The sequence below is a fragment of the Ictidomys tridecemlineatus genome, unplaced genomic scaffold (genome assembly GCF_052094955.1).
Source record: "Ictidomys tridecemlineatus isolate mIctTri1 unplaced genomic scaffold, mIctTri1.hap1 Scaffold_110, whole genome shotgun sequence".
In the NCBI taxonomy this organism is placed as follows: domain Eukaryota; kingdom Metazoa; phylum Chordata; class Mammalia; order Rodentia; family Sciuridae; genus Ictidomys; species Ictidomys tridecemlineatus.
Genome location: NW_027521036.1, coordinates 653,046 through 679,294, shown reverse-complemented (window position 1 = coordinate 679,294; position 26,249 = coordinate 653,046). Strand labels below are relative to the sequence as shown.

The window sequence follows — 26,249 nt, the reverse complement described above, 5'->3', positions numbered from 1 at the left end:
ACTCCAAGCCTGCGAAGCATAAGATGTTCATTTTCTGGTCCCAGGCAGAAAGAAAGTCTGCCAACCCTTGTGCTAGTTTATAGGTGAATTACCCAGTAAATATTAGCTGCTGTTACTACACTTTATTTAATTCTTCCAACAGCTCATTCATTGTGAACATGAAGATCCAACTCCAGAGAGGGGAAGTGACTTGTCCAAGGCCACACAGCTAGGATGGTTCAGGACTGGGAGTTGAACTTTCAGCTCCAGGAACTTTCTAGAATGTGATACTGACTGCTGCAGTCTGGCTGGGCATAATAACTGAGCTGCCACAAAGCCTTATAGATTCAAACAGTAACTCTTTATTCCCCAACTCTCACCGGCACTGCACACACCACACAGGAACACACTCCCTACACTTGGCTCTGTCTAATCTCCGTGAACCCCTGGGGGGGGGGGACAGGGACTCACAGGAACTCCAAAGTAGTGGGGCCTGACACAGCAAGAGCCACCCTATCGCCCACAGTAAAGGTCAAATATACAATTCAATCAACCTAGCATCATAGCAATTATATACAGCTTAACTCAAATCATCATCTCAATGGTTCGATGTCATCTTTCAACCATTCCCTCTGGCAAGTCATTCTGACTGGGCTGTGGCTCTCAACAACTGACCAGGGATTCTCCCATGCTTGGAGTCCTTTGGCTTTGAGTTCTTCCCAAATTAGTACTTAGGAGGAACTGTCTTAGCTCCCTAGGCAAGGACGGCCCACTCCAAGCCCAGGAACACCTCCTCCCTCTCTCTGACCAAGGCTCTCCCCAGCCAGCAGGCACAGAACAGCTTTTTGCCCCATTTAGGCCTATCAACAGCCTGGTCTGTCTTCCTCTCCTTGGGCCCATGGCCTTGCTAGGCTGGACTGCATTGGACAACTCCCTGGTGATTGACATTTTTGTTCCCCCCTCAGGACTCTGTGGTCTGCTTATTGGCCTTGCCCTTGTCCTTGTAATGGACTGGTCTGAAGCCATTTCCATTTCCTTGGTGTGTTCTCCTGTCCCATAGCAACTATGACATGATTATGTTGTTCTCCCTTATCCTTAATCCTCTCAAACTACCTAGTTATCTTTAATTTCCTGTCCATTTCCCATACCGGGAAGTTAAGTGGAGCTGAGTCAGGCCCGCAGTGATGGAGTAGCGTGGGAAAGCTCAGAGATTCTCACCCTGGGTCCCTGGAGCCCAGAGAGGTAGCTTGGGCCCTGGAGCCTGTGGAGGCTGGCAGGATACACCACCCCAAGGCTGGACCCTCTCTGCTCCAAACCAGAAATCATGAGCAGACAGCAGCGCTGGGTTTCTGGGGCCTTCCTCCCACTTGGGCAGTCTAGGTTCTTTTGAACTAGTAGGATCAATAACCTCCAAAGTTTCCACCTCCCCCAGCCACCTATATCAAATAATGCACTCTCAGATACCTGTCCCAGTGTTCCTAAGTCTCATGGACCCAGCAGTGATAGCCCAGGACAAATTCTACCTAGACTGTTCTCTCTCTCTCTCTCTGTGTGTGTGTGTGTGTGTGTGTGTGTGTGTGTGTGTGTATGTACGCATGCATATATGTGCAGTCTTGCACACGTCCCCATGACCACAGACTTCCTTTGGCATAGAGTCTGGCATATGCTAGACACTCAGGATGTGGCATTTCCTGCCTCTCTTTGGTGACCATTGTGCCTAAGGTTCAGCAGAACTAGTCAGATCAGCACACAGTAGACATTTATTAAATGACTAGATTGACGAAGTGTGTTCTTCCTAAAAGTGTCCTCTGTGCATTTCTACACGTGCACGTGTGTGCGTGTGTGTGAAATGGCTGCACCTTGGGCATGGAGTGTGTGTAGAGTATGTGTTATATGTGGGCAACAGTGTGCATGACATGCTGCTCTGTTTGTCCCCAGGGGGTTGGGTGCAGGCAGGAAAGCACAGTCATTCAGAATCTGGGGTGCATACTCAGAAGTCAGAATGACCCAGACGTGAGTCCCCGCTCTGCACTTTCTCATGGTATCACCTTGGTCCATCAATCTATGGAAGTCCTAGCTTTGCTTCCTGTCAAAAAGGGAAACACATTTCAAATAGCAAACTCACAGGGATGTAGGGAGCTTAAATGCTCCAGTGTAGATCAAACTCCTACTATGTGAACGACACATTAACCTAGGTGTAATTATACCATTAATAGACAAATGTGTATTTTGGATAAATATCAGCATTAAATAGAATTTTAAAAAATAAGGGTTTGAAATGGAGTTCAAACAAAAGTCTTAAGTTTTTCTCTCAGTAGACGTTATTTATTTTAAAAATGAATATTGGTGCTTATGCCAGAAGTTTAAGTTGGCCTACACCCTCTAAATTTGTGTCTTTCAATTCTCAGCAATTTTTTTGCATATTTTCAGTAACATAATCTGAACAAAACAATGGCATTTCCCGATTGGTTAGTTAAATTTCTCACTTTCCCCAATTTTACCTCCTGCTCTGTTCTTTCCCTCTTTTCTATTCTGGCTGAGGCTTCAGAATGCCCTAGTTTTACATTTTCTTAGCCTCTTTAATGTAGAAGACAGAGCATGTAAAATAAGAGGCATGCTTCTATGATCACAGGTGATGAGTGTTTCCTGCAAGAAAATACATGGGAATAGTGAGGAAGTGAAGGGAACCTTTGCAGTAGCCACTGCTCATTCTCCCCATTTCTGGCCTGATATGTGTAACAAGGAGCTGCAGCAGTGACACACCATTGCTCCACCTAAAGGAGCAGTCCAGAGTGGCAGCCTATTGTCCTCTCAGAAGTGGGCATTTTTACATTGCTTTTGCCAGAAGCACCCACCATGCTTGGTCCAATCAGTTTGACTACAACAGCGTGAATGTATAGTGGGAGCATCCTTTAGAATGCCACCAGTTTTTTAGCACAGATGCAATACTTGCACATATAGTCTACCCAGGTGCAAACCTGGGCTATGCTGAGACTACAGAAAGATCCCAGCATCTTAGTGAACTGCATGTGTTAGGTAACAAAGTAAATGTAGATTTGTAGACAATCATAACTGGCTTCAAAACATATTTCCATGATCTTGTTCAGATGACTTTATGGCCATCTCAAAGATTAAAACTCAGATTTGCAACCTGGAGTCAATTCTTACCTAAAATTTTTTTATGATGAAAAATTGCCTGTTTCTACTGAAAAGAATTTTAATTTTCTAAGCATAGAAATTTCAAGTAAAAATCGCATACTTCATGACAGAAAATATTTCTAAAGTAAATGTTATAAATAGGTTTTGAGTACTTGTTATGAGCAAAATGCTGACAGGTTTACAGTGAGTCCAAAGTTCACTAACTTTGAAGACTTTTATTAAGCCAGCATTGCCCGGGCTAGTTCCTCCTGATACAGTCATACATGGTGAATAAATGGAGATTTTCCTTAAAAGAGCTTGTTAGCATGCCTGAGGAGAAATACACATAGACAGATAATTTTAAAAATCACGTGAAAGGGCATATTACAAAGCCTTGGGTAGTTAGGGTAGACTTTCTGGAGACAGTTCTATTGGAACTGTGGTCAAATTTATGTAGGAATTGGCCAAAGAAAACATGTTATTGGTGATTTAAACTTTAAAATATATTCCAGGTGGAGGATATCACATGTGCAATCAAGAAAGAATGGATTGCAAGTGTTTATCACAGAGTGACCAATTCCATAAGACACTAATCCCATAGAGGAGGGCTCTGCCCTCATGACTACATCACTCCCAAAGGTCCCACCTGCAAATACTTTCACTTTGGGATTAGAGTTTCAACATAAGAATTTGGGTTGAAACAAGCATTTAAATTTTTTCAGTATGATTTATATACCAACAATGATTAACAGTCACAGCTTCAGCCTACTGTCTTTCCAGGTTTAAGCCCAGTAGAGAAGAGGGTGTCTTCTACGGTAATGGAATAGCAATTTGCATTGGCTCTGGCTCTGAGTAAGTCATTTGCCTCTGTTAAATAATAACTGCTGTCAGGGGCATCTGGATACTGATTGGTCAAACTAGGAAATACCTTCCACCTTGGAACAGAGGTTGGAGTGGAGGCCGTTATGCACTTATAAATTGGCTTTAAAAATTAGAAAGAAAAAAAAGGCTTTTTAAAAGCCTTAGTATTTATGGCATTTATTAGTTTCTTTAGTATAAATACTTCCATCATGGCTAATTTGAAGATGCCTGACTTGCATGATTTCTGAATGTTTAACAGTCAGCTCCTGTAGGTAAGTTGCAGCAGCTCCAGCACACCATCTTTGGGCTGAAGAAAGAGCTGCCAGAATCACAAGGATTGCAAGTGAGGGAGAGCATGGTGCTTTAAAAGAAAATCAAACTGGTGCCATAAAGAGGAGTGGTGCCAGGTATCCAAAGCCAACAAGTAAATATGTACTATTCTATTTAAGAATTTGTACACATTCTTAGGTAGTTTATTTGGATAACAGTTTTAAGGACCATATAATATTCCATTCAATGAAAGTTTACCTTTCTTTTACTGTTGAATGTTTAAGTTGGCAGAATTCTAAATAATACTTCATTGGGCATGTCAATGCCCAAAGCCATTTTGTACCCTTAGCACAAGTTTGTTGAGATAGTTTGCTTATGTGCAATTACTATGTTCAAGGAATAGACCTTTTAATGCTTTTAATAAATATTCTCCAATAGATGTACAAAATAGTTTTACCATTTTATATCACTCCCATCTTTGTAGGAAAGTAATTATTTCATTATGTTGTCATTAAGTATAATTAAAAAATCATTGATAGGACAAAATTGAATATCATTTTGTTTAGCATTTGTTCAAATTTCTAAAAATGCAGACATTTCAATGATGTTCTTACAATAGGCATACTTCTTATATTGAATTTTCCTCTCATTTCCCAGTTGTGTGTTTATATGTGATTTTACCATACTATTGTCATAGAAATTTATCTTCTTTTACTTAATTAACACATCAAATAGATAATATTGGAAATTCTAGTCCAAAGCACAGCTTCATAAATGTTGATGGGTATTTTATATAAAACTCTGATTCTATATGATTGAAGATAACATTGGCTTACCTAATAGATAAATCCTCATATACAGTGAATCAGCACAATATAAATTTATCTCTTGCTCATGTTAGTGTTTCATAATGACTTTTCTCAGTTAAACATCTTCCTCGAAATCATTTAAGGACAAAACCTCATTCTGTCCCATGATTTTCCTTTTTTCTTGGGCAATCCACACAGCTGTTTCCATTCAGTGGGAGGGGGGATAAAAAAGGGTTGAAATTTGGGAGAATTTTATGGCATCCTGGAAGTGCAGCAGTCCTTACACACACATTCCACTGACTCAAACTCAATCAGCTGGCAACATTAATTGCAAGGGAGTAAAAAAAAAGGATGTGGTGAGCATCTATCCAGTATTTGCCCAAACTTCTATACCTGAAATGGAAAAATGTTTTCAAACAGTCTGATTTTGTTCCATACTACATAAGTGTACCTGGGAATAAATCACTAACATTGCTGGGATTATGTACAAGATTTAAATATGGAATGTGAAACTTAAAGTATTGATAAGAGATATATAGATTTTTAAATAGAGCAAAGTGGTGGGGAAAATTTTTTGAATACTCATTGAATGGCTTTTAGTTTAGACAATGTAAAAAAAATGGAGTTTGTTGGACAAAGTGACCTTGACAAATAACTTTTGGTTAGGTAGCATTCAATGTAAAGAAAATTAGTATAATCAGCTCAACTAGTAAACTGGCTTATTATAATGTCATTTTAATTCAATATTTTAGTGAAAAAGTTGTTTATGGATTGAAGAAAATCTTTGCAAATAACATATCTGATGAAGGTTAATATATAAAGGAAAAATCCTTACAACCTGATAGCAGAAAATGTAGACCCACTATGAAATATCACCAAAAAGTCCTTAGGATGGCTTTTTTGAAGATTAGGGAAGTATTGGTAAGGATATAAAGAAAGGGAAATGTTAGTGGGAATTTAGATTAGTTCAGGCATTTTGGAAAATGGTTTGGAAGTTTCTAGAGAAATTAAATACAGGATGATCATATGACCCAGATATCCCTCTTCTGGGTACACCCAAAGGAAATTAAATCACTACTTCTTGAAGATATTTGCACTGCCATGTTTATTGCAACATTATCAATAATAATAGCCAAGATATGGAAACAATCTAAATGTTCCATAAAAGGATGAATAGATAAAAAGAACCGTGGATGTGTGTATATACTCAGTTGTATATACACGTAAAAATACACAATGGAATATTTAGTAAGCTTTAAAAAAGGGAGATCCTGTCATTCACTACAACATGTCTAGCCTGGTGGAAATTATGTTAAGTGAAATAGCCAGACATAGAAAGAAAAATATTGCATGATTTCAGTTGCATATGGTATCTTCTTTTATTAAGAAATTAAAATACAGAAATAGGGACAGAGTGAGGAGAAGGGGAATGGGAGACATAGATCAAAAATACAAACTAACAGATATATAGGACTGACATTTCCAAAGGTCTAATGTATATAATGAGGACTAAGTTAGTCATTGTTTTTGGAATTTTTACCAAATGAGTAGATTTAAATTGTTCTTGCCATACACAATAGGTAACCATGTGAGATGATGGATATGTTAATTCACTTCACTATAATAACTAATTAGCTATATTTTATCTTAAAACATCATGTTGTATACCTTTAATGTATGCAATAAAATTTATTTTAAAAAAACAAACAAGAATATTTTAGCTCTCTTTTTTTCTCCTTACACAGGTGATTAAAGTGTACAGTGAAGATGAAACCAGCAGGGCTTTAGAGGTACCCAGTGACATAACAGCTCAAGATGTTAGCCAGCTGTTGATCCTGAAGAATCATTTCATTGATGACCACAGTTGGACCCTTTTTGAACACCTGCTTCATATAAGTCTAGGTAAGGATATAGAATCATAATGTTGCATCATTTTTTGTGTCCTGTAGGTCATGTGACAAGGATTTTCTTCAGATATATAAAAATAAACAAAAGGAATATGATCAGATCTTTTCTTTACTTTTTATTTTTCATTGTTGGTGATTAGTCAAGAATATAGCACCAAATGGAAACAAGAATAGAAATATTATAAATTTAGCATTGTTCCTTGTTTAAATAATAACATCAGAATTTTAGAACTAAAACATAGAGTTTAAATTGTATTCTTCTTCTTCTTCTTCTTCTTCTTCTTCTTCTTCTTCTTCTTCTTCTTCTTCTTCTTCTTCTTCTTCTTCTTCTTCTTCTTCTTCTTCTTCTTCTTCTTCTTCTTCTTCTTCTTCTTCTTCTTCTTCTTCTTCTTCTTCTTCTTCTTCTTCTTCTTTTTTGGAAGTGGGATTGCACTATGTTGCTCAGGCTGATCTTGATTTCCTGAGCTCAAGGGATTCTCCTGCCTCAACTTCAAGAGTATAGGTTCACAGAGCCATACCAGCTCTGAGTTCAAATTGAAGGAAAGATAAATTTCATAATAATCTTTGGAAACACAATTAAACTTTTTTTGAGAAGTTGACAAAGCAGAATGTTATTTGGACTATTTTTTATGTTGATGGCAGTATGGGCAATTATAAGTATCCATAGTAGTTCTCTCTGTCCACCTCATCATCCCCCCTTTCTTTTTTGTTTTACTCTTTTTGTGGTGCTGGGGATCAAACTTAGGGCCTTGCATGCTGTCTACCAATGAGCTACACCCTCAATTCCCAATGGTCATTCTTTTTTTGGGGGGAGTGGAGGGTACTGGGGATAGAACTCAGGAGCACTTAACCACTGATCCGCATACCCGAGCCGTATTTTGTATTTTTTTAGATACAACATCTCACTGAGTCACTTAGTGCTTTGCTTTTAATGAGGCTGACTTTTAACTCATGATTCTCCCTCAGCCTCCCCAGCCAGTTGGATTATAGGCGTGCACCACTGTGCCCAGCTTGTCATTCTCTTAATAGTGTTGTGCATCGTAGATTTTACTTGAAAATTATAAAGAACTCCTTTATATTTTGAAGATATAAAGATTAACCTTTTCAATTTTTTAAAAAAATTATTTGTTCTTTTAAATTGTACATGACAGTAGAGTCTATTTTGCCATATTTATACCAACATGGAGTATGTCTTATTCTGCTTCAGTTGCTAGTCTTGTGAATGTACACAATGTTGAGTTTCACTGTGTTCTATTCATATATGTACATAGGAAAGTTTCATCAGATTTAAACCACTTGTCTTTCCTATTTCTATCCTCTCTCCCTTTCCTTCATTCCCCTTTGTCTAATCCAATGAACTTCTGTTTTTTAATTGGAAATGAGGTTTTGTATTATGAACTCTGGAGAGTTTTTAAAGCTTCTTTTAATAAGTTATAAAGAATTCATTACTCAAGGGATACAGGGTTCGACAATAGTTTTATTCCCTGTTTATTTTTAATGGCATTTATTTTATTTTATTTTATTTTATTTTTTTTATTTTTGGTTGTTCAAAACATTACATAGTTCTTGATATATCATATTTCACACTTTGATTCAAGTGGGTTATGAACTCCCATTTTTACCCCATATACAGATTGCAGAATCACATCAGTTACTCTTCCATTGATTTACATATTGACATACTCATGTCTGTTGTATTCTGCTGCCTTTCCTATCCTCTGCTATCCCCCCTCCCCTCCCCTCCCCTCCCCTTCCCTCTTCTCTCTCTCTACCCCCTGTACTGTAATTCATTCCTCCCCCTTGTGTTATTTTTTCCTTTCCCCTCACTTCCTCTTATATATCATTTTGTATAACCCTGAGGGTCTCCTTCCATTTCCATGCAATTTCCCTTCTCTCTCCCTTTCCCTCCCACCTCTCATCCTTGTTTAATGTTGGTCTTCTTCTCATGCTCTTCTTCCCTAGTCTATTCTTAGATACTCTCCTTATATCAAAGAAGACATTTGGCATTTGTTTTTTAGGGATTGGCTAGCTTCACTTAGCATAATCTGCTCTAATGCCATCCATTTCTTTCCAAATTCTATGATTTTGTCATATTTTAATGCAGAGTAATACTCCATTGTGTATAAATGCCACATTTTTTTATCCATTCGTCTATTGAAGAGCATCTAGGTTGGTTCCACAGTCTTGCTATTGTGAATTGTGCTGCTATGAACATCGATGTAGCAGTGTCCCTGTAGCATGCTCTTTTTAGGTCTTTAGGGAATAGTCCGAGAAGGGCAATAGCTGGGTCAAATGGTGGTTCCATTCCCAGCTTTCCAAGAAATCTCCATACTGCTTTCCAAATTGGATGCACCAATTTGCAGTCCCACCAACAATGAACAAGTGTACCCTTTTCCCCACATCCTCACCACCACTTGTTGTTTTTTGACTTCATAATGGCTGCTAATCTTACTGGAGTGAGATGGTATCTTAGGGTGGTTTTGATTTGCATTTCTCTGACTGTTAGTAATGGTGAGCATTTTTTTCATGTACTTGTTGATTGATCGTATGTCCTCTTCTGAGAAGTGTCTGTTCAGGTCCTTGGCCATTTGTTGATTGGGTTATTTGTTATCTTATTGTCTAATTTTTTGAGTTCTTTGTATACTTTGGATATTAGGGCTCTATCTGAAGTGTGAGGAGTAAAGAGTTGTTCCCAGGATATAGGCTCCCTAATTACCTCTCTTATTGTTTCTTTTGCTGAGAAAAAACTTTTTAGTTTGAGTAAGTCCCATTTGTTGATTCTAGTTATTAATTCTTGTGCTATGGGTGTCCTATTGAGGAATTTGGAGCCTGACCCCACAGTATGTAGATTGTAGCCAACTTTTTCTTCTATCAAACGCCATGTCTCTGATTTGATATCAAGCTCCTTGATGCATTTTGAGTTAACTTTTGTGCATGGCGAGAGAAAGGGATTCAGTTTTATTTTGTTGCATATGGATTTCAAGTTTTCCCTACACCATTTGTTGAAGATGCTATCCTTCCTCCATTGCATGCTTTTAGCCCTTTTATCAAATATAAGATAGTTGTAGTTTTGTGGATTGGTTTCTGTGTCCTCTATCCTGTACCATTGGTCCACCCGCCTGTTTTGGTACCAGTACCATGCTGTTTTGTTACTATTGCTCTGTAGTATGATCATCTTGATAGAATCGGAAAAAGCATTCAACGGAGTACAGCATCCCTTTGTGTTCAAAACTCTAGAAAAACTAGGGATAACAGGAACATACCTCAACATTCTAAAAGCAATCTATGCTAAGCCTCAGGCTAGCATTATTCTGAATGGAGAAAAATTGAAGGCATTCTCTCTAAAATCTGGAACAAGACAGGGATGCCCTCTCTCACCACTTCTGTTCAACATAGTTCTCGAAACACTGGCCAGAGCAATTAGACAGACGAAAGAAATTAAAGGCATAAAAATAGGAAAAGAATAACTTAAATTATCACTATTTGCAGATGACATGATTCTATACCTATATTTGATTCTATACCTTGATTTCTATACCCCAAAAGGGTCTACAAAGAAAATATTAGAGCTAATAAATGAATTCAGTAAAGTGGCAGGATATAAAATCAACACGCATAAATCAAAGGCATTCCTGTATATCAGCAACAAATTCTCTGAAATGGCATTGATTTTAAAAAATGTTTATAGATAAGTAGATGAGAATGAAATGAGTTTGTTATGCCAATTCCATTCAACTCTTTGAACTCTATATTAGTTTCCTGTGGTTGCTGTAACAATTTATCACAAACTTTGTTGCTTAAAATAACAGAAAATTTTATTTTAGACCTCTAGAGATCTGAAATCAGTAATAGTGGGTTGAAATCAAGGTGTCAGCAGCTATGTACTCTGGGGAAGATACATTCCTTGCCTCTTACAGATTCTGGAGGCTGTCAGCATTCCTTGGCTCATGGCTGCCTTACACTAATCTCTGTCTGTGTGCCTCCTCCTCTTCTGTCTGCACCAAATATAATCCCTCTTTCTTATAAGGTCCCTCCTAGATAGTCCATGAAAATCTCATTTTGAAGATCTTTAATTTGATCACATCTGCAGTCTTTTTCTTCTTCTTCTTCTTCATAGAAGATGACATTCACAGGAATTCAGATGGAGTTATTTTGGGGGTCTATTATTCAGCCTAGTGCAAATTTCTTCTAATTATACATTAAAAAATTTTAGTAATACATCATCAAAGTCATTTTAAATAACTTATCATTCACAGCTCAATTAATGCCTTCAATTTTTTTTGAAGAATTGTGAAAGAATTTTATAACTAGTCATTAGAGTCATTCGCTTTCTCATCTGACTGCCAGTATACAAAATTGTCCCTTTGTTTGATAGGTTCCAGAGTTTACACCTCAGAGAAGTATTTCCAAAGAAAGGTTCTAGTCAGATGTGAGATTTGCCATTCTCTGATAAAACAGAATTTTAAAAAATGATATTGGCAGAAATGTGCTCTTAGGAGGATTCATATTGAAGAGACCCTTGTGAAGTGGATGTACCTCATGATGCCTGCATTCCCGTAACCCTTAAAAAGTGTTGATAGACTTCGGGTTTTATGACGGCTGTCCTGGGACATGTCAGAAACCCCAGGAGAGGAAAGAGTGAAACCTGTGAAAAAGAAGTTAAAATAGTTCCACAGTCTCCATTGGGATTTGGAACCTGAGCACCTCTGCAGTTGACAGCTGATGAGTTGCAGCAGGGCCAGCTGATCGTGACAGCTGAGTGAGGATGGTTACGTACCTGCCAGGGAGCCTGCGTTCTGAAGCAGTCTGCAGTGGCCAGCTCGGCTCCCTGTATCCTAGGACAGAGAAAGCTCACTGTGTATTTTCCTCATTGTCCTTTCTGACTAATTTAACTTCTCTTTGTGATAATCAATCTCACAAAATATGGTGCTCTCAAAAGATATCTGCCATATCCCAAATTATTTAATTTACGTATACTGACAAGAATATAGCTTTTATTTAGCATCACATATAGCCATAGTATCTCATCCTCCTTTCTTTGGAGGGGAACTTTAAAATTATTCTTTTTGTTATAATCACTACAATTTATCCCTAGCAAATAGCTTTGGAGTTCAATAACATAGATCTGCTATGCAAATCGAGTAGCAGTTTTCACTGAGAACACTGAAAATTATTTATACTAAAGAATGAAATATACAAGTCTTTTATTGGAAAAACTTAAAATGGAACATTGCAAAATTAATTTGAGCTACATACCTAATTTAAACATATAATAATATCAATGTATTTTTCCATTACTATGTTTTCTAGAAGTTTCTGAAATAAAATCAAAGATTTGAGCATAATATCTCCTGGTTTCATTAACAATGCTTTAGACCAAACAATGAGAAGGAATTTTAGTTCTGGCATTTTCTTCTTTTTTTTTGCATTCATATTATATATTTAAGCAAAACAGTTGCAAACATAAATTCTACCCAAATGCTAACATATATAATATTACACAGCCTCCAGTTCTTTGTCTAACAGTGTAATAGGAAAATAAACATTATGGAGGTGCTGCGGTTTTCCTGAACACCAAATATAAACAAATATGACTTTAAAATGTTTTTGTTTCTGTTATTGTTTGTGCTTTTGACAAACCTATAAATACTCTTACAATATATATTTAATCAAGTAATGGAATTAAGAAACATTTTTTGCATTTGCATATTAAAATGAATAAAAAGAAGTAGAATGAGGTTATTTTTTCTTCCTTAAATATGATATGCAGTGACAGATATCCTTTGTCAATAGAATGTCTCCTGATACCTCCCTATAAGTCTTTAATGGGTGCCCTTGATATAAAAAACCAAAGGACGAACTCTTTGCCAAAAGTTTTTTGACTAGCTAGTTAGCTCTGCATGTTATTCAGGAGACAACCTTGACCTCTTTTGGACCAGAGTGATAAGTTTTCCATTGATAAAATTTATGATGCTGGAGACCAAACGCAAGGCCTTGTGCAAAACAGAGAAGTACTCTACCTCTGGCTACATCCTCAACCCTAAAAAATATTTTCAAATACAAAAATAAATCAGTTCACTATAAATAACTGAGAAATAAACAATAATTAAACATAATTATCCATAATTTCACAACACTGAAATAACTTATGTTAGCATTAAAAATGTCTTTAAATAGTTTTCCTATTTTAACAAACTCTCTTTTTGTTCTCACTTTCGTAGACTGCTTTCTTTTTTGTGTATGTGTGCATAAAAAAACCTTGAGTGTTCTCCCCCCACCCCATTTTACTTTATAGATTCCACATAATGTAGGAACATAGGAACTTCCCCAGCTTCCCTTGGCTGTCCTCCATAAACAGGTTAGCAAATATTTACAGACAGGTTTATACTGACTTTTGTATAATTTTGTAGATCCTGGAGACAGTATGTCATAGGGAAAGAAAGATAAGAACATTAATATTTGTTATCTCTTAGGTGTCAGTAAACTCCAGGGAAGGAAGATTGGGTAAAGAACATCAAGTGGAGGTGGATGGGAGAGATGTGTTTTAAATAGAGGCATGAGAAGACCTCCCAGAGAAAATGGTGCTAGAGTGCATACCTGAAGCACACATCAAGCAGGCCAGAGTGAGATTGTTGTGGATCTAGGATACGGGAAAGGGAAAGGGCCCAAAGTGGCAATGTGCTTGTATGCAGGAAGCAGCCCAGAGACCAGTGTGCCTTGAGTAGTGTCACTAAAGTGGAATGCTATGGCCACCAGAGGACCAGATCCTATAGGATCTCATAGGCATGGAGTGGCCTGGATTTTATCCTGAGAGAGAAAGCAATTAGGGGTGTGTGAGCCCAGAGAGCAATATGATCTGATTTAATTTAATATATACTTCTGAGCTGGAAATGTAGCTTAGTGACAGAACACTTGCCTAGCATGTGTGAGATTCTGGGCTGGATCCACAAAAGAGGCCAGAATTAAAGTTTTGACGCTTGGTGGATAAGCAACTTATCTTTGCTTTTACAGCAAACTGCCTATGGCTAATGGAAATTATCCCTGCCTCTCTTTATTATTTGTGCTAGTTGTGCATGACCCATTCTGCTCCATTTTCATGTATTCTGCATATTTATGAAATTTAGTGATTTTGAGAGATCTTGAGACCTCATAAGGAAGAACATTTAGATTTTCAGAATAGAAGAGAGTTGAGAGTTTTTCTCTCACTCCAGTTGGTCAAAGCTCATGTTCCTAGGATTATGTGGTGGGTTTGTTTCTGTATCATTCTACATCTCTGTCACTCAGGCATACTGTAATTTAAATCTTGAATTCCAAGAACATTTTCATATAGCCTTTCTTTCCAAGGTGGTACTGAAGTTCCTAAGATCAAACTGAGCCAATCCGGTTCACTTAAAAAAAGGCTAATAACTTATTTTATCTGAACAACACAAGAAATCATGTTGGAAAGCACCTGCTCTTGAATTTGTATAACTTAGTAGAAATATTATGTTTGGAACTTTGAATGTAATAGCGACCTGTCATATCTTCTGGTCATAATTATTAATATATGCTTCTGAGAATTTTTTTTTTTGGTGCTAGTGCTCAGAACCCAGAGCCTCATGTATGCTAAACTCACACTGTGCTATTGAGTATCCCCCATTCTGATCTTTAGAATTTTAATAGGCAGAATAAATCATTGAAAGCAACTAAATACCCTGATTTTGTTCTCTGAATTGCCTAATTTGAGTGTATGTTATACTGTGACTCTAGATGTACACAGTATTTTATAGACATTGAATTTGTTGGCTTCTCACTATTTGTTTATGACAAATATTCCACATCCACAGTTCTCTCCAGTCAAAAATAGCCATCAAATTTTTAATGTCACTGTATCAGCAAATATTTTCCCTTCTTTTATATTGTAATATACCAGATTTTGTAACTGGTGTGCTTTGCTCAATAACCACTGGACGTCACTATAGCTCCTCAGATGGAGTACTCTTTTTTTTTTTTTTTATAATCACTGTAAGAGGAACTTGGTGGGGTAGTCGACTTCAGCTTCAAGTCCTATGAAACTTAATGGGATCCATGTTTGTCTTGCTCCCATTTTGATTCCTAATTGAAGCCATGGTACGAAGCAGTGGCAATTAGTACATACCTCCAGCACATACCTGTAGACTCTTTGGGAAAAGGAATTAATTGCATTTTAGTATTATTGCTAGAAAAGCTGAGATTTCCATTGTGGATATCATTGTGGAGTGGCTTTAATAAGCAAAATGAATGACTGGAGGCTTTTAATGAAACTGTTTTTATGTGTGCAGCCATGTCCACATGATCTGTTTAAGACAAAAGCAATGTACAGTGCAGGGAAGGGACAGTTCACTGCTGCCTGCTTTCAAGTTGATTCTTCACATTTTTTTTCTTCTTAACAAAATAGGCAGTGTTTTCTTGTTTTCTGGGGCTGATAGGTTACTGTGCTTTCTGTGTTGTGTATAACTTACCAACTCTCAGATTTGTGATCACCGTTATCACCAGCAAAAAAAAGTCCTGAAGCCTTTGGGACATGTGGCATATGGCTCCTGTATAGTGAACTATGTGCCCTGATCTTTCAGCTTTTAAAAGACCATGATGTCCTGGTAGCACATGTAAGGCTGGAAATGAAAAAAATTCTTAAGCAACAAGAATTTGAAGTGCTCTGCCTGCATGCACCTCCTGATTCAGCCAATTTTCCTTCTACGTGTTCTCATAGCTTCTGCTGCTTGAGTTCAGATCCCACCAGTTCTCTCCTCAGGATTCTGTTCCTGGTTCTCATGCTTCTAGTAGTATCAAGGTTATCTCTCTGAATGCAGATCTGATTCTCATGCCATATGGAACCAAGTTCCTCTGTGGGCCTTATAGTACCTTGTGACCTGCCTGCCCCTTGTAACTGCAGCCCATGTCACATCTAGCCTCACTGTTTGTAGTTCAAGAACTGCCTACAAATTTCTGATGCATTGCAGTTTCTTCTCAGTGTCCTTTCTCCTGCTGTTGTGATTCCCAGGAATCCCTTTTCTGCCCAAGTTTATCTGACTTACTGCTATGCATTTTCCATGGCTTAGTTATTTTAGCTAGCCCTTTCTTTAAAATACCTATGAAAACAAAGTAAAAATGAAACCTTCAGCTGTTCGGGGTGAGTGACAGCTAACATAGCACGACAGTCTGAGGAGGTTCAAAAGAAAAAAGCAGTTGGGAGCCTCTTACACTCAACCTATCATAGTCACCTTTTCCATCTGAGAGCAAGTAGGGAGACACATCTACCTCATTCACAGATGTGTCTCCCCCTAGATGCACACTACAGATGCTCTGAAGCTATTTCTTGAGATGATCAGCACATTTGCTGGAACCACTTTTTCTCATACATCACTTGGGAAATTGCAAATCCTGAAAAGCAGAAAGAGGTATAGAAGGCATTAGGAGTATTGGCAATATTTTGTGTCCTGGGAGGTGCTGCTCCCACAAGTACATGCTGTCTGCAGGAGTGGGAAACAAGTACTTTGGATAGGAATTAGACATTAGGCTATTCAAAGAAAATTATTTACAATATCAATTAACCAGGAAAGTGAAGCTTAATGGTATATATAACAGAAGAATGTTATAAATTATTGTATATTCATGAGCTACAACATTTTTTATCATATAGCTTTTGGTTATTTTTTTGAAGTTATTATTTAAACACTGATGTGGGAAAATATACAATTTGTAATGATGATTAAATAAAAATATCATATAAAGTGTATAATGTTTTCTAAATTTTATGAAAAATGTACACACATACCCTCTTGTAGAACCAGAGAAAAAGACAAGAGGCGGTTATTCCTGATTGATATATTTAAACATGAATTGTGACTACCACTTTTCTTTTCTCTAATAAAAATGTATTCTTTTAGTAATAAAAAAATAAGAAAAATAAGAAACAGAGACAATTTTAAAATAAAGAAATTTAAAAAGACTTAGCTAAGTTATCTTCCTGAAGCCCCAAATTGGGCCAAATTCTATACCATTTCCTACAATGATCTTAATAATAATCATATTATTAAAATTAAATAGTAATTCCATGGGAACAAGGACTCTGCATTGCATACATCTTTGAAATTCATGGTCAAAACTAATAAGTTTGTTTTGAACTAAGTTGTATTAAATTGTAAAATATTTATATCAAATAATTTAAAGAGTCAGGTGCAGTGGCACACACCTGTAATCCCAGAGGCTCAGGAGACTAAGAAAGAGAATCACAAATTCAAAGCCAGTCTCAGCAAAGCAACTCAGTGAGACCATGTCCCTAAATAAAATAGAAGATAGGACTGGGGATGTGACTCTGTGGTTGAGTGCCCCTGAGTTAAATCCCTGGTATCAATAATAATAATAGTAATTATTGTTATTATTTAAAGAATAGATTGCAAAAATACAGAAATGGAAGAGGCTTAGAAAGGAGGCCAAAGAAACCACATAGCATGCCCTGCTGGAAATTTACTCTGAAGTAAATTTACATCCTTAAAGGTAAGGATGCACTGGATAGCTTGGAATATATGGAAGCTCTTTATAGAGCTTCTGATATTTACCCAGTCATCTTCAGATAACATATATGCAAACATTTTGTGGAGAATAAGGCTTTCTATGAATATAAGTGGTGACTTTGGGGTCTGAGTTAACACAAAGTGCATTTCAATTCACTGGAGAACCAACTACAGGGCTTTTATAGTCATCAAGCCAAAGTGTCACAATTTTCCCATTATCACACTTGGGGAGATGCATCTGGCAGTGGCAATTTTCTGGGAGATCCAGGTGGTATTAAGTAGTATTCTTAGGTTAAAGAACCTTTTAGAAATTGAGCCCTGTTTTATTCTTTGCTTCTTCAGTTTTTGTTTTGCTTCATCAGAGGCTGTTCATTTTTATCTGAAAATAAGATTGACAAAAACGTTTGTAGTTTCTACCCAGTGCAGAGAAGTACAAGGACCATTTGTCTCCTGGAGTTTCCAAAAGTTACAAAAGAATTGTTTTCTGGGAAAATTAGAGGCAAAAGACACTTTTTTTCTTCTCTTATCAAGTGATGAGAAGACTAGGGACTCAGGTTTCTATTTGAGCCCCATGCTGTACTTTCAGTAGATTCAGCAAACCAATCCAGGCAGAAGGTCACAAGTGAGCACTTTCCATTCTTGGAGGATGGAAGTTTTTTTAAAAGACTTTAAAGTTAAATCAACAGTTTCAGAAAAACTTTTCTTTATTCTTCTTTATCTTCTTTTCTTTTTTAGAAATAAAGCTCCTGAAAATTAAACAGAATTACACATAATTATTATTATTTGGTACAGTTTTTTTTTCAATTGCCATTAGACCTCACTGATATATTTGAAACAAAACTAAAATTTAAAAACAGTATGAAGCTTTTGTTTTTGTTTTAAAGAAGTTGTTTGAAGCTTTTCTTTCCTTTTCTGCCACTATAGTTGATATTTTCACATATTTTAAGAAGACTTTCTTCCTATTTTTCTGTCTACATATATGTAATATTTGATAATTATAATTCACTTTACAATGTCTGGAAAATAATTTCAGAAAAATGTTTAAAAATAGAATTAATTAATTATTGATCAGGTAGTTGGGGGTAGGAAATATGAGGTTAGGATTTAAATGATTAAAAATGTGGCTTTAAAGTTTTAATAATGTTTAAATATGGTATTTTAAGTGAACTTCATGAAGTTTTCAAAAAATAAAGTATTTAAAACAATTATGTTGAATTTGTGTGAAACTTACCTTTTCTCAAATGCTAATAACTCCATGTTTGAGTTCATCTTGGTTTTGAACTTTGCAGTAAAGAGCCTCTGGTTGTAGGATTAATTTGTTTCTTTTTGGTATTTAGAAAAATACATTGTAAGTTTCTTAGTAGGATTACTTGATAGGTTAAAATTTGTTTGCATTTATGATAATACTAAAGGATGGTCAAGAGAAAGCTTATTGATTAGAAGCTGGCTGGTCCAGCACTTTCCTTAGTTCTTAGTAATGATATTTTATAGCCAGGCCTAGGCAAGATAAAGCTGGTGACTAGCAACTTTTCACTTTCCCTTTAAGTGTTTTCCTTTTCTGGTAAAGCAATCCACCTTATCATCTTGTACATTCCTATTGAACTTTCTGCCTATAAAGGCCTGTATTTAGATAACTGTCTTTGTTAAATAACAAATACTATTTTTAATGTAGAATGTGATTTACTGATAATCAATTATGCCACCTGGGTTTATTGGGTTATTATACTCTTAATACTTAATGTCATGAGATTGCTTGGGGGACAGTATGTGACAATGCATCCAAATTGAGATAATAATGTATACATTTAAAAAGAATATTTAATGTAATGTGACTTTAAAAGCCAGATTCTGTAGCAGGAAAATTTTATTTTCAATACCAGGCTGATATATGAGGCAAATGTCCTAATTGCGTTCAACCCTCTGTTGAACAATTCCTCTATCTGTTATCTGAATTTTCAGTAGGATGGTACCAGAAATTTTCTTTGAAGGAATGGAAAGTACATCTTTTACTTTTTTACATGTATTCTAGTTTATGACATTTTTGAAGACTTTTTTTCTTCTTAATATTATGAGAATATTTTCTTGATGCTAGTAATGGCATTAAACATTCAATGAAGTTTTCTTAAAGATTTTATTCCTTATTTTTTCTTTCTAGACTAGAATTCTGACCTTTATTTCCATGTGGTCAACAGCAACAACAAAAAAAACCCTGGATATTAGATTTCACTTTTTGGTGTCCATGGGCATTTTACTATTATTATTATTATTATTATTATTATTATTATTATTAGTAGTAGTAGTAGTAGTAGTAGTATTTTGGTTACACATCTGTTATAGCTGTTTACACATCTGTTATAGCTTGATTTTTGAATCCTTTTTGTATTTACTTTTTTATCTTTTTTAAACTAGAGGATTATAGTTCTACATGGTAGTTGGAGACATTTTGACAAGTTGCATGGTGCATGAAATTTGACTTCAATCCCTGCTCCCTTTCCTTACACTCCTCTCTTCACTCCCCTTTTGCTCTTTCCTCTATTACACTGACCTTCATTTTGCACATTTATTTATTTATTTATATTTGATTGGTGTTTTTAAAAAGGTGAAATTCCCTGTGGTATAGTCATATGTGGATATAATATGAATTTATTAAATTCATTTCATCCTTCTCCCCTTTCTCATTCCTCCTCCCTCCCTCTCAATGTTATTCTTGTACTCCACTGATCCTCCCTATTTTTCCCTTATTTTGCTACAGCTTCAACATATGAGAGAAAACATTCAACACTGATTTTCTGAGTTTGGCATTTTTCACTTAGCATGATTTTTTTTTTTCATTTCTGTCCATTTACTGGGAAACCTCATGATTTTATTTTTCTTTATAGCTGAGTAAAACCCCATTGTATATATTTACCACATTTTCTTGATCCATTTGTCTATCAATGGACACCGAGGTGAATCTAGAATTTGGCTATTGTGAATAAATATAGACGTATGCTGCTTTTAGGGTTTTTTTTTTTTTGATAATTCTCAAGGAGGGGAATATTTGGGTCATGTAGCAGTTCCACTCCTAATATTTTGAGGTTACTGTATACTGCTTTCCAGAGTGATTATACTAATATGCATCACAATTTACAATGTATGAGTGTACATTCTCCACATTCTTGCCAGCATTTATTATTGTTTCTGTTCGTGAAAATTGTCATGCTGACTGGAGGGAGATGAAAGTGTAGTTGTATTTACCTTTTAATGCAGTCCAAAGTGAAAGGATTTATAATTACTTTCATGGAAGATGAAGATTGATGTAATTTGAAATGTTGCCCATTATTTTTACCTTACAATTTAAATATGTTTGTTTATTTTTAATTAATTAGCAAATATTTTTTGAATTTGTTTCAAAATAAAAAAATTGAGGTAATGGAAACATGAAAACTGCAGCTGATACAGAAAGAATGCCTGTGATATAAATAGACACAGTGTAGGTGGCAGAGAATGTCTCTTGGTTGGGAAACTCTAGGCGGGTAGCAGTAATTCTGTGCAGGGGAGAGAGCATCATGTGGAATCAGATATGTTGCTACTTTTCAACCTTGAGGAAAATTGGCTATTCTAAACCTCAGTTATTATCAGTAAAATGGAAATACAGCTTGCTCATTAGATTATTGTATTAATTTCCTAAGAGTGCTATAACTAATTACCACAAACTTGGTAACATAAACAATAGGGATGTTTAGTTTCACAAATCTGGAGGGTTATTTCCTGCTGGGAATTCTAAGGGGAATCTGTTCCTTGCTCCATCCAGACTCTGGTGGCTGTTTGCATTCTTTGGCTTGTGGTCACACCTCTTGAATGTCTGCTTCTGTGATCCCATTGCATTTTCTTTTTTGTCTGCATTTATTCTCCTCTGCCCGTGCCTTAAAAGGATGCTTCTGGTTCAATTTAGGGCCCACTTGATTGATCTAGAATATTCTCCCTAATTCAAAGCCCTGAATAACATCTGCAAAAGCTTTGCCATGTAGGGTAACAATTACAGGTTCCATGAATTAGGATGTGATATCTTTAGGGCCACTATTCATCTACTTAAAGGTGTTATAAGAATCAAATATAGCAGTAAAACAGCTCTCAGAGTGAGACATGCCAAAATGCAACTTTTATTTCACAAAATGGAACTAATTTTGCACTCTGATTCTTCTGCCCTTGCAGACAATTTAGTTTTCTATTGTTTGCTTACTCTCTAGACTTGTTGGGATAAATAATAAATATCAGTGAGTTGTATACAGGTCTAAAATGTTCTGAGTTGAACATTGAGACGCACCTTCACATTTCTGACATTGTGGTGGGGCATGTAAGTCCCGAAGGAGGTACTTGTCTGATTGTTATCCAATTCTTTTTTGTTCTGGAAACTCTTGCTCCTTCCAAGATTACTGCCTGAAGCATAAAGACCCTTATATTCATGGCCTTTTCTTCGTTCTCTGTGTTCCTCCTCTCTGGGGCATTTCAGATGTCCATACTTTTTGATTAGACTTAACATTGACTCAGCAATTGCTTCTCGCTGTGCTAGATGCAGGGCTTCTTGAGGAGAGTTGTTTTGTTTTGTTCTGTGCTGGTGTACATTGAACCCACCAGGCTTCACATGTGCTAGGTAAACCCTCTACCACTGAGCTACATCCCCAGCCCTTTGAGAATATATTCTTTAGACTATGGTTTGAGCCACATCACATGTTTAAATCTATTGGACTTTTAACAACAAAAAATCATTCTAGTGCTGGAAAGGGGCAGGATATAGAGTCACTTGAGACCAGCACCATACAGGTCCTGTCTCTCTCTATTTTTTTCTTTCACTCCATCCCCTGTCAATTCCTTTATCCTAGTTTCTTTCCCAGGAAGCAGAGGGTGCATCTCTGTAAGAGAAAACAGAGGACTGGAATTGCTCTGATTCTCCCTAAGCAGTTGCATTTGCCAAATATCAATAAAGTCTACTTTGAAGCTCAAAAACCAATAAAATTTCTTTTTGTCATTTTTTCCTTTCTTTAAAGTGTATGTTGAAGACAGAACATAGCTATTACCTTGGTGGGAGAGAAATGGATGCAAAGAAACAGGTTTGCAAAGCAAACAAGCCAGCATGTTGATTCCTTCCTGAACATTATCTCAGTGTAGTTGCAAGGATCATAGATACAGTTTCCAGCACTTACAGAACTTACTAGTGCATACCTGTTTCATAAACTTTAAAATCCCAGCAGGGTTTGCATAAGAAATAGAGTCAAGTGGGGATTGGAAGATTGTTAAGGATGCAACTTCCCATTTGATATCTCCTTAATACAGCCCTTCAGAGTGCTTATACCCAGAACCTGGTGTCTTCTTTAAGTACACATTTTTCACTCCTATTTTATTTTCCAGCAAATTCTGTTGGCTCCATCTTCAAAATCCAGAGTCTGCCTATTTTTTTTGTTGTTATTTGTTTGTTTTTTACAAAATTGACTGTTGTTATGTTCATCTAAGCCACACCCTCACTCTGGGTTCATTGAAGTAGCCTATGAAATAGACTTTATTTTTCAACCCTTACAACTTTTAAAGTCACTTCTTCACTCAGTAGCGAGTATAATCCAGTTAAAACATGTCAGCTAAGGTTTTCCCTGAGTTCAGCATGATTTTCACATAATTCAGAGGAAAAGCTGAGTCCTTACTAAGGTCTGCAGGGCCCTATACAGCCTCCCATCTTATCTCCATTATTTCTCTGGCCTCTCTTCCTGGTAATGTCTCATGTGCTTACTCAGCATTAACCTCCTTGTCAAGCTCCAGAAATACCAGCCTTGGTTTCATCTCAGTGGCTTTGTTCTTCTTCCTCTAAGTATCCCCTGGGCTCATGCTCTCTTCTCCTTGGGTCTTGTTTAAAGACCCCCTTCTCAATAAGCCCTTCTGTTGTGAGTTATTGGGAATGGATTCCTTTCACCATTTTCTAGTTAGCACTAGTACTTTCTTTCTTCCATGCTCCATTTTTTTTTTGGTAGGGTTTATTGCCACCTTTTAAGATTTACCTTTTATTTATCATCAGTATCTTTCCCAAAGCCTCATGAAGGCAGTTATTTTTTACTGATTTATCCACTAAAAAACTCTCAGCTCTAAGAGGAGTTCCAGATAAATTGCAGGCCTTTAGTAAATCTTTGTTCATTGAATGGATGAATAACTTACAGTTGCCAAACTACGTTGGTTTATCTTGTAAGAAGTAGAAGTAGACAAATTTTTTAAGCAGGATTCACATTCAAACAACTATCTGGAGAGACAGGAAGTTGCTGTGATAACAGTGTTCAGGTTGGATTGGAAGAAATTTGGAGATAAGAGGCTTTACAAGAAAAAAATGATGGTCCAACAATAGTAGTGATGGAAAAGCTTGTGTGTGTGTGTGTGTGTGTGTGTGTGTGTGTGTGTGTGTGTTGTGTGTGTAGGAGTTGTTGGTTATGAGTGACACTTGGAGTAAGAACACCTGATAGCTTGCAATATCAGGAGTAAAGGATTATTGGAGAGGAGGTTGAGAAAAATGAAAGTGTGACTTAATTCTACATTTCTTTGAGAGAATGTGGTAAAAATAACACTTATCATAGTGGAGAAAAATCTAAAATATAAAAATAAAGATGAATTTATTTTGCTTTAAGGTGTTTTTAAAAATTATGGAATATGTATCACATAAAATTTACCATTTTAACTATTTTTAAATGTGCAGTTCAGCACCATTAAATTCATTTGTGTTGTCATGCAATGATCACCACTATTATCTTTAGAACATTTTATCTTCCCATAATGAAACTCTATACCAAGTCAACAATAACTCCTTGGCCCCCTCACCCCCAGTTCCTGGCAACTTCCATTCTACTTTCTGTCCCTGTGACTTTGGCTGTTCTAGGCGTCTTGTATAAATGGTAGCATTACAGTATTTGACCATTTCTGATTGTAGTTTTTCACTTATCATAGTAACTTTGAGGTTCATTCATGATGTAGCATATGTCAGAACTTCACCCCTTTTTTTAAAGTGACTGTTCCATTGTGTTTATGCATTCATCCCTTGATGAACATTGGGTTGCTTTAGCCTTTTGGCTCTTATAGATTGTGTTTCTGTGAACATTGTTGTACGAATATCTTTAAATCTCTGCTTTTACTTCTTTAGGGTACTCACCCAGGACTGGAATTGCTGTATCCTATGGTAATTCCATGTTTACTATTTTGAAGAACCACTATACTGACTTTCATTTCAGGTGAATTGTGCTTGAGTTGGTGGAGAGTGTCAGAAGGTAGGACTGGACCTTAGCTGAAGGTACTTCTAGGCAGAGATTCCAGTTGAAGGAGCCTCCCGGATGTGATGAAAAAGGGGAGGTGGTGAATTAGTTTGAGGAAGGATAAAGGAAGGTATTGAGTGAAGGACTAAGTCAAGTCATAGGAAAGAGAAGCAGTGAAGGGAGCCAGTCAATGAGACAGAAAAGGAGCAATCAGTGTTAAGAACAGAACCAAGAATGTTGATATACACTTAACTCAAACTCATCCATATTTATTGAGTACTCTTTCAAGAATTTCTTTTCAGATGAATAAGCTTCTATTTAAGGATGGCATTACTTTCAAGGGTTCAGGTCCAGTAGGTCACAGATCACTACTGAGTGTTGAATTTCTGAGGCATAGATACTTTTCAAAAAGGTCCTAGAAATACTAAAAAAGCAGAGAATCTCTTATTCTTTTGTTGGCTGTTCTCCGTTTCCTTTTTTGCATTAATAATTTTACAGTTACATTTTTCCCCCAATGTTTTATGGAATTATGACACACATAAAGAAAAGTGAGCAAGCCAACGTGGATAACTCTGTGACTTCTCAGAGAGTGCCATGTAGCTAGGTAATCAACACCCAGATCAAGAAATACAGCACTGACCTTACCCCAGTGGTTCCCTGCATGCCTCATTTATCCTGTATTGGCATTGTTCACATTTCCGGCACCATAGAATAATTTTTCCTGTTTTGAATCTATGTAAGTGGAATCATGCAGCATATACTATTTGAGCCTGACTTCTTTCACTTAATGTTTCTTAAATTAATCCACGTTTCTGGGAATGCTTTTATACAACTTATTTATTTTCACGTCATATTCATATGCAAATAACTAGACTTTCAGGTAACTTCCAGTTTGAGGCTATTATAAATAATAATATATGAACACCATTACAATTTCTTATTGAAATAGGAATTTGGTATTATGTTTTACCTATTTAAGTTGCCATTGCTTCAATCATTCAAGTGTCTTTTCTACCCAGTGCTTTCCCCCCTTACCTAATTATCTTTATTGTTAATACAAGATATGTTTTCCTTAATATTAGTTTTGAAAGTACAAAGTATCATAAGAAATTGAGGTTCTTAAAAAAATCTGTATTTACTTTCATTAACATTTTATTTTTAAAGCATCTATTTTAATTTTTTTCTCATCTATCCAGATTATGCCTCTTAAATGTGTGTTGAATCTGTCAAAATTTTTCATCCCTTAATGAGGTGAATTGTTCAACCCTGAAACAAATATTTTAATTTTGGCACCATGATGAGTTGGAGGAAGAATAGCTCTTGTATCTTAATGCAGTTTATTATTAAATTTATATCATAATTTGCATAGCAATAAAAGGAAATTGAGAATTAGCAAAATGTACATTGTGATATGAAATTTTTCTTTTCAGATGACTGTTTTGGTATAAAAATTGAATTACTAATTCAAAATTGATGAGGAATTTTTATCAATCT

At 36.3% G+C, this 26,249-nt stretch overlaps 1 pseudogene; it reads left to right on the top strand.

Moving 5' to 3' along the window:
• Positions 1 to 26,249, top strand: part of LOC144372494 (growth factor receptor-bound protein 14-like) — a 64,106-nt pseudogene that overhangs the window by 15,838 nt on the left and 22,019 nt on the right.